The following is a 7,456-nucleotide window of genomic DNA, read 5'->3' on the forward strand; positions in this document are numbered from 1 at the left end:
GTCCACAAAGCTGTAATGGATAACGCTCCAGTTTTAACAATAATAATAAACAGTGTGAAAAACATTTGTTTCTTAGCTGTTTTTAGAAATAACAATGAAAAACACTATTTTAATGCTGACTGTCTCTCGAACTTGCTCAATTCTGTTCTGAAATGTGGCCAATATTTTGTGCGTTTGGTTTATCCAGGACTGTTGAATGACCCACATTTTTAGTTAAATAAATACAGAGGAGGTATTTGGTAGAGAGTACAAAGATTTCTATTTATTAGCAAAGTGTCTTCTTTTACCTCTCTACTTCACAAAAATCTCTGAAAATGAAATCATTGCCGCCATATCTTCCACAGGTCAGATGGTATTTCCAATAATTCATATTCTAACATTCATTTCACTCCCATATTAACTAGAGCACACATTATATCTGCTTTTTATTTTATATGGAATAGAATATTTTTTCTCTTTGTAGACTGCTACCAACATTTTCTTTCCACAAATAAGAAATAAGAATTTGAGTCTCTTCCTTCCCAGATGGTCTCATGTGCTAAATGGAACTTGCTTCTGATGTTTGTACCTTCATACTCTTTTGTAATGGTCATGGTTATGTTGTCCAGCCTCTCTTTAGCTCACTAGATCAGTTAAGCAGTGCAAGGGTTGGTGCTAGAGCCCAATGAAACAAAATTGTTTGCAGCTTCTCAGAGTTCAGGAGAGGTTACTATCATAGTTCTCTAACCATACAAGATCAAACCTTTTCAATTTTTTCTTATGTGGCATTTTTTCTACCAGTGATCATAACTTTTGCTAAAACATACGTACCTAAAAAAGAAAACCCACTTGATTATACTTTGTTGAGCTTCAGATGACAAAAAACAGAAAAAGAAAAGGCCAGAAAAAGTATTGAAAATTATCATGAGTTACAAACTGATAATCAGAAGGCGTAAAGAAATCAACCAGGCAGGAAAGGAATTCAATATTTATGCATTTCTACTCAGTTCAACAGGAAGAATACCAAAAAACAGTATTTCAAATCCTTTTTCCTTTAGGCATAAACTCTGCCAAACAGGTAATAAAGTTACTTGCTGTAATGGCAGCTTTTTCCTATTATTAGTGCTTTTGTGGAAGAATAGCAGACTGGTGCTCCGTCTTCCAAACTTAATTCAGGCTTGCAACCAGCAGCTGGACCATGTGGCAGCAGGCAGGACATCCAATTCTTTCAAAAACTTGCCTTCCATACTTAAGCTGGGAAAGTAAATGTATCAGTGGATTTCAGAGAGCCTAAAAAATTACAATTATCCTTGTTTTAGTTATTTCATTTCCTCCTTATATACCTTTTCTTTTCCTGCTTCCGTGTTTGTTTTTTTTCCTTCTGCTCTGCTGTCCTCATGTGCTTTTTGTTTTGTTCAAGTTTTCTTTTAGAGTAGTGTCACGGTTTAGGAATAGTATTCTCCAATTTAGTGCTCCCACTGAAACCATGGGCCACTTGCTCACTCACCTCATTCCCCTTCCCTCTTCCCTCTGTGACACACTGGAGAGAAGAAATGGAGGCACAAAAGGTAAAGATCACAGGTTGAGGTAAGAACAACAGCAACAAGCTAAGAAAAAGAACAGTAATAGGAACTATATTCATGACAGAGGGTACAAGGAAGAGGCAAATCCTTCACACAGAAGCAATACCAGACTGCTGCCTCCATCATGCTGACTCGGAAGGAACCCCTTCTCCCAGGAGGAGACTCTGTTCCCCCAGCCCCTAGTAATGATATGAGGTGGTATAGAATAACCTTTGGAACCAGGACAAGTAGCCTTCCCATTGCTCTGTTATTTCCTTTGCTTAATGACATTTATCTTTTTTCTTCCTTCTCAAAGGTACAAACACCAGTCTGAGGCCTCACTAAGCACAAACACGCAGCCTTAATTTACATGTAATCTTTTCTTTAAAACCATAGACATGAATTTTAATGCACATGGGTCTCTGTAGAAAGAATTATAATATTTGCTTTAAAAAAAACCCCTTGTGTAATAAGCAATACCTAACCAGACTAGCTATGGTTACTATTTTCCTCTTCTGCTGCTTTTGCTATTAGATTTCATTCATACTCTATGGTTTTAGAAAACTAACTTTTTTTTTTAACAGTGTACCATAATATTGTACTGATACATTTTTTAGCATTACAATTTTTTGCAGTTAACTGTAAGTAATTTGTTGCTAAGATGTGAACAGTCTTATCTCTGGCACTGCAGTATTTCACTGTTGTCAAGAAAGAAGAAATTTTACTTTTCTTTTTTTCTATCTCTTCTTCTGTTCCCATTTGTGAGTTTCCTCCTCCTTCCTTGTATAATGAATCATTTCATCTTGCTAATCATGCAGGAAACATTTTTCTTTTTCTGGATTAGATTTCTGCCTAGTTAATGAGTTTGATCAGCTAACAAAGAAGTCTAGTAAGTGTTGGGAATGTCTCAAAGTGAGAGACAGAAGCACCAGCAACAAGCTGTTAGATTCCCACATGATAACTATTGAAATTGCAGTCTTAGTGTTAGGATTTCCATTTACGAAAAAACTTAAATAAAATAGTAACCTGAACTTCCTGAATTGTCTTTTAATAGTTTTGGCTGGGGTGGGAGTGTGAACTTTACCATATGGGAGTTTTTATTTTGCCAGAGTCAGGTCCTCAATCACTTGAATTTCATTATTTGTAAAACCATCTGTAAATTAACCTGAAAAACTTTTCTTACAAGATGTATGAAAACAAGTAGGGTTCGTTCAAAAAAAAATTTTGATGCATTCCTCCTACATAGAAAGAAGAGAAGGATATAAAGTAGGTTCATGACAACACACAGAGTAGACTCTTTCACAGGTTCATGAACTGGAAACTACATATCTTGCCATTTGCTCTTACATTGCCAATTACTGTAGTGTGATGGCTACTGTAAATCTGATGAATGTTCAGTAGTGACACTCAGGAGAGCTGGTTGCCATGGCTGTCAAAACTGACCTGTGTTTCCACCTTGGAGTAGGGGAATGGAGTTCCCTCTGGAAATGCTGGGGGCAAGGTCCTGAAATAATTTGTTTAAGTCTTATGAGGTCTTATACAGTATACTCAATGTTATCAGTGCCTTGTCAGTGTCCCACCTGTTTGACTTCCTTTTTTTTTTCTTTCTGTTTTTTCCTCTGGCTTACCAAGGTCTTTTCATGAATGCTACTGCAAATAAGCAGCAATTTCACAGGGTACAGTAACTGTTACTATATAGGAGTGTTTACAGCAATTTGACAGGGAAACTAAGATTGTAGGATGTTAGGGAAGATGGGAAGGTCACAACAGCTCATATAATTTCTGTATAAATTCAAAGTGTATTCATGTGACATCTCTCTCAGCAAGAACACCAAAAAAAGAAGAAAAAAAATGCAGTTCCATCTACAGCTGAATACTGTCAGCAGTACTTTTTCTAAAGAATGTAGCAATCCCCAGAATGCCTTTTAAACTGGAAAGCAGAGAGGCACATCCTACAAGTACGACAGAACTTAGCTTCCTTTTACCTAGTTGTGGTTGTAAGGTGTGAGACTCTTTTCATTAATCGTATTTCCTAGCAATATCCCTGATATTGCCTAGGTAGTTTAGAAGAGAAATTACTGAAAAAGGTGCTTGATTTTTAAGCTTCTTAAAAAACTTTAAGAGACAAACAAATGAAAAGTTGTACTAACAGAAGGATGCAGATTACAACCAATGGACAATGAGAACCATGTTACCAAGCGATGGCTTGAACTGATCACTATTGAAAATGAGAGATGTCACATAGTCTTCTGTTCACACCAGCTGCCTTCGCTTTTGTGACATCTCTGTGCACTGAGAGGCTCCTTCTATGTACTGATTAATCTCCCAGTTTATCAAAAAGTTATATATATATTTTTAATCACTTGATTATTTAGATAAGTCTGCTCAGGTAGGGAGTCTAGCAAGCTTCAGAGCTGATGCAGGATAAGGGATAGAAGCAACTGTGTGTGGTTGTATGTTTGTGGGTGCGAATGGAAGAAACAGTCTCACCTCGGTAGGAGCAAGCTGTTTGGATTGATCTAACCAGTGCTGGGAGAAATACCCTGATTCAACAACACCCACTGCCCATCACATTTAGTAGCAAAAGATAGCAAAAGATGACACTGTACATTGTGAAAAAGCTCAGCTTCTGTATGGCTATGCCTTCGAAATACATCGAATCTCACCTTTCATTATCAAGCTATGTTTGGAAAACATACTGGGTGCAGCCAGTAATCTTACGGTTTTATTCTAATTGGTTTACTTCACCAGTGCTGCAATTAAGTAAGGTGAACAGTTTCCTCCTCATCTTCTTCCCCCCAGATTAATACTCTCCATACAGTTAATCTTGGGCCAAAAGAGTACTTCAGAACATTTACTGCAATACCATGTACCTACGTTTCCTACATCGGTCACCCCTATTAACATTGTTTGCCTCACTCCTTCTTTCCCTATTTTCTTTGTATTGTAATACCCACCAAGTACATTTGAGCATCTGTTTGGGGCATGTACTCTTCTGTACATTCTGTAGCTGTCTGATGTAGCTTTATTTCTCATATTCCGAAAGACTTTATCAATGTGTAAAACAGTGGGTAAATTTTTCCTTTTTGCTAATGTCTTCTGTATCAGTGGTGCCAATTAAGTGCACGGATATCTGTGGAAGAACAACTTGACTAAATCCCTTTGACTTTTGCTGTTATCAGCCGTTCTTTATTTCAGGCATAATGATTAAACAACAAAAAAGTGATTGCACAGAACACACCAGAAATCAAAATACGAGGATTAGCTGGCACCACAGCTCACAAAAGAATTAACTGACAATGTTCCATGACCCAAAGCATTTCACTATCTGTACTTTTGCAACACATGGAAGAGCACACTAAAGTGATAAAAGAGACACAAAAGAATAAAATCCATGTTAGCTGTTGCTGAGCTGGAAAATAATATTGCTTGTAGCAATAGGCTCTGAGATGAAGTGATGAATTTGGTTCTTTTAAAAATCAAAAGGTATGAGCACAGTAACACTAATTTGTCAGTGTGTGCTTTCAAAAACATGAATAGGAATTTAGAGCTAAGTTCTAAGGTAGAAATGCAAGAGAATTAAGCTGATGAAAGACTTTAATTTTTACCTTTCTTATCTTTCCTTGGATAACCTCTGGATTGGAGCCATCACTGATGTCATTCAAGTTGAAAACCTTGGACTGTTGCCTCTTAAAATGTCGTTATTATCCTGGACAGATGTTGGAAAGTCTCTTTATGTCTTAAAAAGGCAAAAAAAAAAAAAAAATCAAGGATTTGCTATTTGGAAATGTTATATGTTGATATATGTCAGGTCAACATCCAGCAGATTAATTCCACCACTGCACAGTGGGAGGAAAACCAAGAACCCCCCAAGCTCTGCCCCTCTTCTCTGTTTCCTGTTGTTACTGAAGTCTGTCCTACTAAATTGGCACATGAGGATTTCTGATCTCTAATGAGGACTGGACATTTACACAGGAATGAAGAGTAATGTGATTGAAAATAATACATGGAATGGGTATACAGAAATAGAATAAGAAAAACTAATGAACATGACAGAACAAAAAGACCAGAAAAAAGATCGTCAGGAGTGTTTATATACCTTTAAAAAAAAGTATTTACAATGTATCCTTCTACTGGATGTGTTTCCCTTTATAAATTTCAATCATATTTATCAGTCTGCAATTAGTATTTATTGCATCACTGATTTTAGTATTTTCCATTTACCAAAGTCACTTAGTGCATTTTTAATAGAGTCAAAAAGTACCAAGATAAGAATACTAATCTGCATGTCAGAAACTTTGCTGGTTTAATCCTTGTTTGATTCCAGTACAGCAAATGCTATTCCTCATTGTTTTACAGCCAGAACAAACAACATTAAAAAAAATTCAGCAACGTGTCAGGTGACTTAAGAATATTTTTTTACTTCCTCTGGTACTCTGATGTTGTAGCTTTTCATATACCACTATTAATGGATGTGTCTGAGCACAAGAAAGGCTGCATCAAATTAAATCATGTATGAGGCCAAAAACATACTAATCTTCAAGCGCTGCATTGTTGATATGTTCCAAGATCTTTAAGGGTTCTGAACTCATGTTGCTTCTCAAAACCATGACAGCATCAGTTATTTGAATTTCATAAAAATAAAATACATTAAAAAAATCCTTTGTAAGGAGTCTTAGACTTCTATAGTGAAAATAAAGCAATCAAATTGTGGACTATCAAATGAAAATCAAGTCAAAATTTATTTTGATGTTTAGTTACACTACAAAATTCTTATTACTCTCAAAATTATGAATTATTAAAACTTCAAATATACGAAGATTCATCCATTTCATGTTAATTCTGACTACTGACAAATCACAACTTACTTACTAAAGGATTCTACATATGTAAGCTGTAGTTAACTAAAAGTTTTACTGCATGTTTACTTATATTAGCTTTGAACTCCTTTGTTCTACAAAAACTACCTTTTATGTCTCCCTATAAGATACTACGTGAAAAGTGTGGCAACTCCTGGTTAGTACAATTTGCATTTAATTTCCAGTGTCTGAAGAGTTTAAACCCTTTGCAAATTCTAGAAAATAGTATTCTGAGGCAAAGCTTTGGGCTGTATACACTTGGTAATTTTCCTTTTTACTTGTTCTTTGACCTGAAGGTAGAGTTATTTGAAATACTTCCTGTATTATTACATAAAGGGGTTCTAAGGATGGTATCCTGCAGTCAGTATTTGCCCAGTTAATGTCTACTGTTTCCTCTCTGCTGCTCTGTTACCTTTCTTGGGCAGAGACACACTCTTCAAGACAACAGTGAAAAAACCTCTCTCATTCACCTGCTCAGTTAGAAAGGACAGAAAGGACAGAATACATTTCTGGATGAGGGCTTTACAAAGGGCTGTAGTTAATTTTTCTCAGTTCAGCCCCAAAATTGGACAAATGCAAAAAAAAAAATAAATAAAGGGGACAGTGATGGTTAAATGCCACTTGTTTGCAGGCTCATGTTTGTCAGAGTCTGGGTGGATTCAGAGGACAGTTTACAGAGATTTAATTTACGGTTTAAACACAAGCAGTTTGATTACTGACGTAGCCAATCCTCACTGTCTTGCTTTTGTTGCAGTCTAAGCAGATTAGTCTTTTTTTGTGTGTGGAAGAAAGACAACTTAACTGCTTCTGGACGAGACAAAAAGAAGATAAAGACTGCCACCTATTGCATTACGAAATAAAGCACAGTTTCTGCATACAGGAAGACAACATGCTGGCAACCCAGTGACTGAAAAAAAACCCGGAACTAACAGGGCAGAACTTTCTCCTCTATGAGCTGCTTAATGCTTTAAAGTACATTTCTTTTCCTCTGACTGTCCTGAGTTCAGCGTGGTAGCCGTCTCTATCAGTTTTCCAATAAAAAGGTTTTGGTTCCTG

The sequence above is a fragment of the Pseudopipra pipra genome, chromosome Z (genome assembly GCF_036250125.1).
Source record: "Pseudopipra pipra isolate bDixPip1 chromosome Z, bDixPip1.hap1, whole genome shotgun sequence".
NCBI classification, from domain to species: domain Eukaryota; kingdom Metazoa; phylum Chordata; class Aves; order Passeriformes; family Pipridae; genus Pseudopipra; species Pseudopipra pipra.